This window comes from Euprymna scolopes, chromosome 13, assembly GCF_053919585.1.
Source record: "Euprymna scolopes isolate OS-2025 chromosome 13, ASM5391958v1, whole genome shotgun sequence".
Lineage (NCBI taxonomy): Eukaryota > Metazoa > Mollusca > Cephalopoda > Sepiida > Sepiolidae > Euprymna > Euprymna scolopes.
In genome coordinates, this window is record NC_136494.1 from 132,901,351 (window position 1) to 132,913,013 (window position 11,663).

The 11,663-nt window shown below is 31.4% G+C and overlaps 1 pseudogene; it reads left to right on the forward strand.

Annotated features, from left to right (window-relative positions):
* The first annotated feature begins 5,759 nt into the window (after positions 1 to 5,759).
* Positions 5,760 to 5,972, forward strand: LOC145292490 (U2 spliceosomal RNA; annotated as a pseudogene).
* The last annotated feature ends 5,691 nt before the right edge of the window (positions 5,973 to 11,663 follow it).

An 11,663-nucleotide genomic window follows, 5' to 3' on the forward strand; every position in this document is an offset into this window, starting at 1 on the left:
TATATATATATATATATATATATATATATCCATTTTCTTTTAACAATATCTTTGCTTCAGCATAGAGAAAAAAAAAACAATATTTTCTGTTCCCTTGAACACATATCTGTCTCTGATCAGCTGTTTGGTGAATTTCCGCTATTGAAAGAAACACGAGTAAGACTACTGCAATAACATATGAATGCATATAGATATATGCTGTGAGTGTTATATGAGTATATTTGCTGGATTTGGAATGATTACTAGCGATGTGTGTGTGTATGTATGTGTGTGTGTGTGTGTGTGTGTGTGTGTGTGTGTGGTTGTTTGGGTATGCTTTACTACCATAAAATCATTTCCTGTTTTAATATCATTCACAACATGTAAGCGTAATTGCATTAACTTATCTAGCGTTTATGAATCTAACGAAACTTCAAATAACTGTTTTTCCTCTCTGAAGATCGGGCAAGCTTACTGGATGACATCGTCGCAACATTCTTTAAAGCAAACACTATAAAACGGAACAAATCCATCGAACTTTTATAAAACAGCAGCAATATACCGTCCCTCTGTGTCAAGAGAAAGATCGGTCGATCAAGTGCACACATTAAACGTACAATATTTCGCCCGTTTATTAGTGAAAGGAGACAAATGATGAACATTTTATCGCACTTTGTAATGTAGATAGTTTATCAAGAAAGAGTTCAGAGCGTGCATTCGTAAGCATTCTCACGCGTTTGAAATTCCATAAATAAAAATGTATAGTAAAATGAAAAATATTTAATAAATATTTGTTTATAAAATACGTTTATTATATATTATTATTATTATTATTATTATTATTATTATTATTATTGTTATTGTTATTATTATTATTATTATTATTGTTATTATTATTATTATTATTATTATTATTATCATTATTATTATTATTATTATAACGGATATCCTACAAATAAATGCACACACCTAAATAACGAATATTAGAATGATATGCGTGTGTGTGTATGTGTGTGTGTGTGTGTGTGTGTGCGTGCGTGCGTGCATGTAAAGAATAAATTGGATAAAACGGATCAATTTACTATCGCTTAAATGCCATGATGGTGTCATGGAAATAGAGCAATATTTATAAATAATGTGAATTCATCTACGTAAAATGGAAATGAAAACGTACAAAAAAACTGTGCATCTATTATTCATGTGATTCTCCGTTTACGCAGGAACGAGTGTCATCATTTGGTCTGTGCGTTTTTCGACGAAAATACTATTGGCAACTTAAACGAACGAACGACATCACGAAGAATCGATTTTACAGATATACGGCGATATCTAAAATTAGAAATTTAATTTCAAACTTATACTTGGAAACAATATCGTTTCAACAACTTTACTATTCGATGGGCGGCAAAAATCGACACTTATAGACGAAAATTGAAGCATCGTAATTTTCAATAATCTTGATGAGTATTATTTAAACATAATTTATTAAATAGAAAAATGCGAGCATGAAAAGTAATACGGTTGAGATTAAACTTAGAAAAATAAAAGGATTTGTCATTAAAACTAGAAAAAAAACAAGATATTTTAGTAAAAAGTATAATTAATTTATAACTTAGAATAGTGCAGCATTAAGAATTTATATATTCTTTTTTTTAATTCTTAATGCCGCAATATTTAAGTTATACATTTATTATATTTTTTACTAGAATATCTTGTCTTTTTTCTATTCCAGTTTTAACACCTAGTAATCCATGATTTTCCAGGTTTAGCTATAAAACGATTTTATTTTTTGTTTTCAATATCATACGCATTTCAACAATCCATAAAAAATTATTATCAACTTCTTAAACTGACTAAATAATAAAAAAAGGACATAATTAAGTAGATGAATAGAAAGAAGAGACAAAAAAGAGAGAAACGTCGACGTCGTAAGCGAAATATTATCAGCCCTAGCACGACAAAAAAGAGAGAAACAATTAACGGGCGACTTTGTAAGCGAACGATTATCAGCTCTAGCACGGCAAACGGCATCACTATGTTAAGTCTCTTTATATAATCGAAATAGGATGGCATGCGAGCGACCTGCCCACTATAATTTATGAATATATTAACGACGGAAAAGTTGACAACCAATCGAAATAAATCGTTTCTCACGTTCTATACTAATTCTGTGGACTTTTGGACACAAGTAATTTTATTATAAGTTTTGTTTTAATGAAAAAACAACATTTTGATTTCAAGATATACCTGAGAATGTGACCTATGAACTGTAATGATTGTTTGAAATTTGGTCTCAAAATGAGTGAGCGGTGAAGCTTTAAAGCAGTTCTAAACAAGTCAATATATATATATTATATATTATATATTGGATTATATTTGAGGAGAGTATATATTAAAACGTGTCATGTGTTATCTAGTGGATGTAAGATATTGTTCTTTTAACAGACAGATGATGAACGTATAAATCGTATATATAAATCGTTTAGCCAGGAGGACATGATATTGACGTGTAAACTGAGTCATGTTGTATCAGACTTATCACACGGGATATTTTTACAGTTCATATGTAAAAATAATAATATATGCTTCATACCTTTTTTCTTGAAGAGTTCTTTTGTATCTTCCCGCTGCTCCGTGACGAACCATGACGCGATCAGCACCATCCAATTGAGACATCTGTTCTTATTTGTGAAACCATAAAACAACTCTTTATATGTTTATAATATAAATTTATTACAGTTGTCTCAAATGGTTTTCACAGGATCTGCAGTTCGTCTACATTTCCTAGCTGTCTGTCCACCCCTGTCTAGACGTCTGTCCGCTTTTGTGGTCAATTCTCAACTCTCTTAATCTCTCCAAAACTAACTACATTACGTGTTCTCTTACGTCACCTAAGTACGTGTCTCAGACCAACCTAATGTCCACAACTAGTTATTTGTTTATTCAAAACCCCAAAATAATGTTTACATCTATTTTCTATTTCACATTCCTTTTGCAATTCACACGTAAATCATTTCTTCCCCAATTTAATTGTTTATTCTTTTAATCATAATAACTGATCCAGCAACCACCCGTCGCTCAAATCAATTAATAATAATACAATAACAATAATAATAATGCTTTGACCCTTGCTCCCGCTTGCCAAAGTTAACAGATACTACGCTATGATCACAGCCTAACGGGTCATACCATTATATATATATATATATATATATATATATATATATATATCCATTTTCTTTTAACAATATCTTTGCTTCAGCATAGAGAAAAAAAAAACAATATTTTCTGTTCCCTTGTACACATATCTGTCTCTGATCAGCTGTTTGGTGAATTTCCGCTATTGAAAGAAACACGAGTAAGACTACTGCAATAACATATGAATGCATATAGATATATGCTGTGAGTGTTATATGAGTATATTTGCTGGATTTGGAATGATTACTGGCGATGTGTGTGTGTATGTATGTATGTATGTGTGTGTGTGTGTGTGTGTGTGTGTGTGTGTGTGTGTGTGTGTGTGTGTGTGTGTGTGTGTGTGTGGTTGTTTGGGTATGCTTTACTACCATAAAATCATTTCCTGTTTTAATATCATTCACAACATGTAAGCGTAATTGCATTAACTTATCTAGCGTTTATGAATCTAACGAAACTTCAAATAACTGTTTTTCCTCTCTGAAGATCGGGCAAGCTTACTGGATGACATCGTCGCAACATTCTTTAAAGCAAACACTATAAAACGGAACAAATCCATCGAACTTTTATAAAACAGCAGCAATATACCGTCCCTCTGTGTCAAGAGAAAGATCGGTCGATCAAGTGCACACATTAAACGTACAATATTTCGCCCGTTTATTAGTGAAAGGAGACAAATGATGAACATTTTATCGCACTTTGTAATGTCGATAGTTTATCAAGAAAGAGTTCAGAGCGTGCATTCGTAAGCATTCTCACGCGTTTGAAATTCCATAAATAAAAATGTATAGTAAAATGAAAAATATTTAATAAATATTTGTTTATAAAATACGTTTCTTATATATTATTATTATTATTATTATTATTATTATTATTATTATTATTATTATTATTGTTATTGTTATTATTGTTATTATTATTATTGTTGTTATTATTATTATTATTATTATTATTATCATTATTATTATTATTATTATAACGGATATCCTACAAATAAATGCACACACCTAAATAACGAATATTAGAATGATATGCGTGTGTGTGTATGTGTGTGTGTGTGTGTGTGCGTGCGTGCGTGCATGTAAAGAATAAATTGGATAAAACGGATCAATTTACTATCGCTTAAATGCCATGATGGTGTCATGGAAATAGAGCAATATTTATAAATAATGTGAATTCATCTACGTAAAATGGAAATGAAAACGTACAAAAAAACTGTGCATCTATTATTCATGTGATTCTCCGTTTACGCAGGAACGAGTGTCATCATTTGGTCTGTGCGTTTTTCGACGAAAATACTATTGGCAACTTAAACGAACGAACGACATCACGAAGAATCGATTTTACAGATATACGGCGATATCTAAAATTAGAAATTTAATTTCAAACTTATACTTGGAAACAATATCGTTTCAACAACTTTACTATTCGATGGGCGGCAAAAATCGACACTTATAGACGAAAATTGAAGCATCGTAATTTTCAATAATCTTGATGAGTATTATTTAAACATAATTTATTAAATAGAAAAATGCGAGCATGAAAAGTAATACGGTTGAGATTAAACTTAGAAAAATAAAAGGATTTGTCATTAAAACTAGGAAAAAAAACAAGATATTTTAGTAAAAAGTATAATTAATTTATAACTTAGAATAGTGCAGCATTAAGAATTTATATATTCTTTTTTTTAATTCTTAATGCCGCAATATTTAAGTTATACATTTATTATATTTTTTACTAGAATATCTTGTCTTTTTTCTATTCCAGTTTTAACACCTAGTAATCCATGATTTTCCAGGTTTAGCTATAAAACGATTTTATTTTTTGTTTTCAATATCATACGCATTTCAACAATCCATAAAAAATTATTATCAACTTCTTAAACTGACTAAATAATAAAAAAAGGACATAATTAAGTAGATGAATAGAAAGAAGAGACAAAAAAGAGAGAAACGTCGACGTCGTAAGCGAAATATTATCAGCCCTAGCACGACAAAAAAGAGAGAAACAATTAACGGGCGACTTTGTAAGCGAACGATTATCAGCTCTAGCACGGCAAACGGCATCACTATGTTAAGTCTCTTTATATAATCGAAATAGGATGGCATGCGAGCGACCTGCCCACTATAATTTATGAATATATTAACGACGGAAAAGTTGACAACCAATCAAAATAAATCGTTTCTCACGTTCTATACTAATTCTGTGGACTTTTGGACACAAGCAATTTTATTATAAGTTTTGTTTTAATGAAAAAACAACATTTTGATTTCAAGATATACCTGAGAATGTGACCTATGAACTGTAATGATTGTTTGAAATTTGGTCTCAAAATGAGTGAGCGGTGAAGCTTTAAAGCAGTTCTAAACAAGTCAAACTAACACAGCTATATATTCTAACACTATGTAATTAGATATGACTACATGCACATCCTCTGACTATTTTTTGAAAATAATAAAAACAAAGTTACGATAAAAATGAATAAATTACTACGTGTATATTCGTGATATTGGTACTTAATTGTTGATGATTTATAATTAATTAATATAAAACTTGCTTCATACAATAAACGTGCACATACGCACACAGTTGTCTTGGCCTTTTGGTCAAGATCAAAGTGTAGTATCTGTTCTTCAGATGCTGCACTTAAGATAATTTGTACCAGTCAATGGAGGGGAAACCCTCTATACTGGGACAATTATTATTTTTGGTAACCAGAGTGACCCCTTTTAGGGGAGCTGGTTTTTACCTCACATTAAAAACGGCCTTGTGCCTAATTTGCTCAGTGGGGGAGCAAATAAACACCATCTGTTCTTCAGATGCTGCACTTCATTTTCTTGTTCTCTTTCGGTGAAGGAGAAATCCTCCACGACTGAGACAATTTTTATTTTTGTACCTTTTCTCCACGTTAAAAAACGACCCTGGTGTCTAACTCTGTCCCGTGGGGAGGCATTGTAAATAGGTACAATAAACGTGCACATTATGCGATTTGGCCAAAACCATCACATGGTAAGCGACAACGGACTTAGTAAATATATTGATGCATTTATGAAATATACATATATTTTTTATGATTCCCTGTGGAAGTTGTGGAGGTTATTTTTCATATTCGAATCGTTCTGCACACACATATGTACACGCATATGCATATATATCTATTGCGATTTATCTATAAATCTCTTTCTTTCTCTTTCTTTCTCTCTCTCTCTCTCTCTCTCTCTCTCTCTCTATATATATATATATATATATATATATATATATATATATATATATCATTCAAACAGTACCGTGTTTGAATATATGGTTAAGTGTTATTGTTACTCATTTAGAACTGCTTTAAAGCTTCACTTCTCACTCATTTTGCGACCAAATTAAGACTATTTTTCAGTTCATAGGTCAGCTATATTTGCAAAAAAAAAAAATACTTCTATTTTCGTTCAGTAAAACAAAAGTTATAATAAAGTAAATGGTGTTCGAAAATTCTCAAAATCTTTAAGGAATGTAGCAAGGGTTTCTTTTGATCGGCTGTACGTTATCATAGCAACTTCTCCAACAGTCAATCATAAGAGCTTCTTGTGTTCCAACCCCAAACTGGTCTTCAGCCAGAAAGAGTTCTTGTATTTAAAGCTCGAACTTATTTTCCGATGGTCATACAGCCAGAAAAGCTTCGAGTGTTTCAAGCCCCGACTGTTCTCCTGATGAACATTCATCCTAAGGAACTTCTTGTTTTTCTAACCCCGACTGGTCTTTTATTGAACAGCCAGCCAAAGGAGCTTCTTGTGCTGGAGGCCCGACTGGTATTTTGAAGTTGATATATATTTATGTAATAATTTATTATTTGGACCAACATAAACTACTGAATGATGCTTGCGTAATCATCAGTGTAGGGTATCCTCACCTGTGTAGACATTACTGGCACTATATATATATATATATATATATATATATATATATATATATATATATATATATAGTGATAACCGGTGTAACTTCCCTTGTGCATAGAAAGGCCGGTATAACACAAACTTAGATAATAAACTCAGATAGATAATAAACATATATCTACCGGTGATAAAAAATATATTGTTTATTTAAAGTGTTTTCGGTGGTAAAAATGAGAATTGTATAAAACCCTATTATTTTACGCTAAAATGATTGTTGAATGATGTTTTTCAAAGAGGTTACCACATATCAAAGCCGGAAGGTGACTCGAAGATAAGAGTTAATGTGCGTATTGCAGTCATGAGAACAGTAGCGTAGTAATCGTTTGTGGTGGTAATTTGGTATAATTAGATTATTTACAAGGATGGTTACATAAGAACTTGTTTATGTTGGACTTGAAGACGACTATATTATAGTCAGCTGGAAAGCAGAACAGCGAACAGAGTTTCACAAACGGACAGTTCTAGGAAAGAAGCTTTGTTTATAGAATTTACGTTTATGTTTAGGCACCGATAAGAAGTGGGGGATTTATTGATAGTGTTTTTTTTGGGGGGGGGGGGCTAATTCAGTGTTTCTGTGAACGATTGGCAAGGAAACAATACATTGGGGCTCAGTCGTGCACTTGCCATGAAAATAAAGACAGAACAGAGACAGGCTCGTAACGTCGCTTCTGTGGGGAAGAGATTACAGAGAAGAGAAAAGGGCATCGCCTACAAGATTACGAAGTCGGTTTTAAACTCTACCAAAACAGGATAGGTGCACTGAGCAGTTCCTACCCACATGTGGCAACAGTACTCCATTTTAGGACGTACTTAGCTCTTATACAGGTAGAGAACTGATTCGGCATCTACTAGACTGATGGAGTGGCTTCATTTTTGTAACCTAGTTAAGTTTAAGACAAGGAAAATTGATTGGAATTAATTGAAACCAGATTCCAACAGAATACATGTGTGTCTTCCTTATTATAGCCGAAATTGAACGAGAAAGCGAAATTAAAGATTCTAGGTGTTAATTTATAATTTAAACTTGGCCATAAACTTTAAGAAATAGTCAAGAAGAAATCCGTATGGGATTGGATTTTACCCTTGTCTTCTTTGCATAAGAACCAATACCATCACCAATTCCAACGATTAGAAAGATAAACAGCAATGACCTGTATCATCGGCATATTCTGGCAGGTAAAATAAATCGCCGGAATATTCCAAGCGCTGGTCTTATTTTAAAACGGTAGAAAATAAGACTTTTATCATATAGTAATTTCGATGAAAAAATGGGAATGTAAAAATAAAAATAATTAACCTACAGGAAGTTTTATGAATGAATATTTATTTTCTCGTAAATTAATATGTAATAACAAATTAACACTTTTTTCTGTATATTTTTCGTAAGAAATGTTACTCGGTTAAGAAGATATAGGGGAATTGTAAAATATGTTTGGAATCAAAATGTTTTTTTTGCACGTGTGTCTCCGTCGGTATAGTCACAATTGGAAAGTGAAAGTACAATAGCAGATACACGCAATGACACTATGAGTAATTATCTGATTATAAAAATTAGGAAATGATAAAGAAAAAGTAGAATTAGATTAATATTTTTCTCTTTGTTTGAGAACCAATTTCATTAGCAATTCCATCGATGCAGGAAATATCAAATATTGCTACACCATAGCACGAGGAAAAACACGAAGCAATTTCGGACAATTCTCGTCTGTTATTCAATTCACAATTCACAACGAAGCTATCTGTTACTGGAAATCAGGACTTTTCTTCATTATAAGAAATGTAATTTATTTCGGGTGGAATCACAAGTTTTGATTGCAGATTGCAAACGTTTGAGGTGAAAGATTTTAATTTAGATAAAAACGATAATTAATAATCACGACAAAATCATTTGACTTCAATTCCGAGAATATTGATCTTCGGTCGATGATAATCTTCTTAAATGTTCAATCAGACTTTAAGTGCTGACCTGGTTAGTTTTACTTCAGAACGAGGCACGTATTGCTTTAGTGATAAAATCATGGAAGTAATTTAACGCTGAACGAAAGCTGACACATTCTGAACATTATTCAATTTTGTTTAATAAACTGAGTAAATGTCGACGTCTTTTAAAATTTTCTGCAAAAGTGAAAACAAAACATGAGCTAATATTATTACTGAATTAAATGCTAACGTGTGATCAAATTTGGGATAAACAGAAGAATATTTGACACCAGCGTAAAAACTTAATTTTATTTTATCGTTCATTCACTCAGATCGAATTTAATACCAACATCTAATCGTTTATAATCACTAAGGCTATGAAATTAGCATATTATTTTCATTGTTTTGACTCTCGAGTATGTATTCCACGCAGTTAAACACAGTTAATCAACCGAGAACTGCATCACTCTATATATAAGCATATAAGATATCAAGGGATACCCACTCGAGTGTAAAAAAAAGAATGAAAAAATATGCTGCTGTCTTAGCCGCGATAATCACCCACATGGCAGTCTTAAAATATATGTTGAGATAATTCTCTGCTCGTAGGATCAATATGCAAAGTTTAGGTGATGTATTTACTGTGTAAATTAACGTTTACCTACTAGTACTTCGAGGGTCAATCCAATATTATCTCTTTCATATGTAGTAGTTTCATTAATGAAATAAAAAAGTTCTACTTTAAAAAAAAAAGTGTTTAATAAAAAAAAATGTCATACGAGAAAACATTATATTTCTAAAAACGACGTAAATAAACTCAAAAAGTGGTAAATAATATTAGTATTTTGATTATTCGGACTATTGTTCTTGCTTTGAATGTACTTTTCACAAGATTTCGATCGATGTGACCTTTGACCTGCTCAAAGTGTATCTTGTCAAATTAGAGAATCGTTCTGTCGAACTCATGAATAAGCAGGACATTTCGAACGGAGCCTTTTATTTAATTCAGAGAATAGCACGTTCCCGTTTTGTTAGCGATGAATTGTTAGACGCCTCAAGTAATTCACAATTGTATTAAGATTGTTCATCCTCGAGAAAAATTTAATGTTCAACACAATTTTAACATGTACTTTATCTATTACGTAACACGCCCGTGGATGAAGATGAAGAGATCCAAAATGAAAGAACACAGACGTTTGTTTGTTTTGTATCAAATTTTCTGACATGCAATTTCTTGACATGAGAATATTATAGAACGTAATGTAAATTGATATATAGCTTATAATATGAATTAGTATACCTTGACGGAGAATAAAGGAGTAGAAAATTATACATGATACTAAGCAAGAAGAAATACGAGAAAGTGTAGACAGTTAAGAAAGATTGCGTTAAGAATTAAGCGAAAGGATAATCAGGAAAACGGAGAGAAATATAAATTAGAGTAAAACATCCAAAAAGAAAATGATCCTGGAGAAGAATAAGTTTTTAGAAAAATAGATAATGGAGGAGGGAAGAAATTGAAAAATATGTGAAGACAAACAAAAATTTAATGGAAATAAAAATAAATGTAAAGAAAATTGAAAACGAAAAAAATATAACAAAAAATGAAAAGAAAAATGAAATGTGTAAAAGTTTAATAGAATCTTGGTTTTCTAGTTAAAATTTACCTTAAAGAAGAACCTCTTATTGGACGCGTGATCAACTTACTTGGATAGGGAATCTCTAACTTAATTAAATATTTTCTTGTCTAATTTTATCTCTCAGTAAGGTGTATACTTAATCGAAATGCTTAGATATACTAAATAGACTAATATGTAATCTTAAAATAGCTGATTTCCTAACTTTAATAAATACACATCAAATTAATATCTCTTTTGAATAAGAACTTTATATGAGAAATATGGATCCCTTGAATAAAACACAGTTGTCAATTCATAACTATGAATAGTTATTACTAAAGTAGCTCATGCTGGTTATGTATACATTTTGATGTATACAGCTAAACTACTCAGAAATCTACTAATTGAAGGCCACTAATTAATGTTTGCTAAGTGACACATCTGTCACTGACGGCGAAATTGACGAAATGGCCACGCCTATTTTTAGCGAAGTACGAACACCTATCAGCACTATCTCTGAAACCGTTGAGCGTGGATAGACATGTGACCACTCAAAATATCCGGAATTGCCACATTATGGGAGTCAATACTACATTATGATGTTTTAAAACCAATGGCTTTCGAGATATTTGTAATAAACTAATTTTAATACATTTCGAACCTATGTTCCGTGTAATTTACATGAATGTACTATACATGTAATGGCCTGACTAATCCGGCTATTGCCCAGAGAGTTTTTCAACTGAGTGTTCATGAAAATACCAAGTATATTATATATTTTTTTCTTTTTGATTTAATAAGTGATAGTGTTCAAGTTTTTATGGAAAGTAATTTGAATGTGAATCACTGCATTGTAACATGGTAAGATTTCATTGCCGTTTCATCTGAACATTTGAACACAATAATGTTAATGCTATTATTGGATCACATTGAATTAACTATAATATTTTTAATGCTATTATTGGCTTACAAGATAAAATACTTAACAGTATTACCATTTGATTTG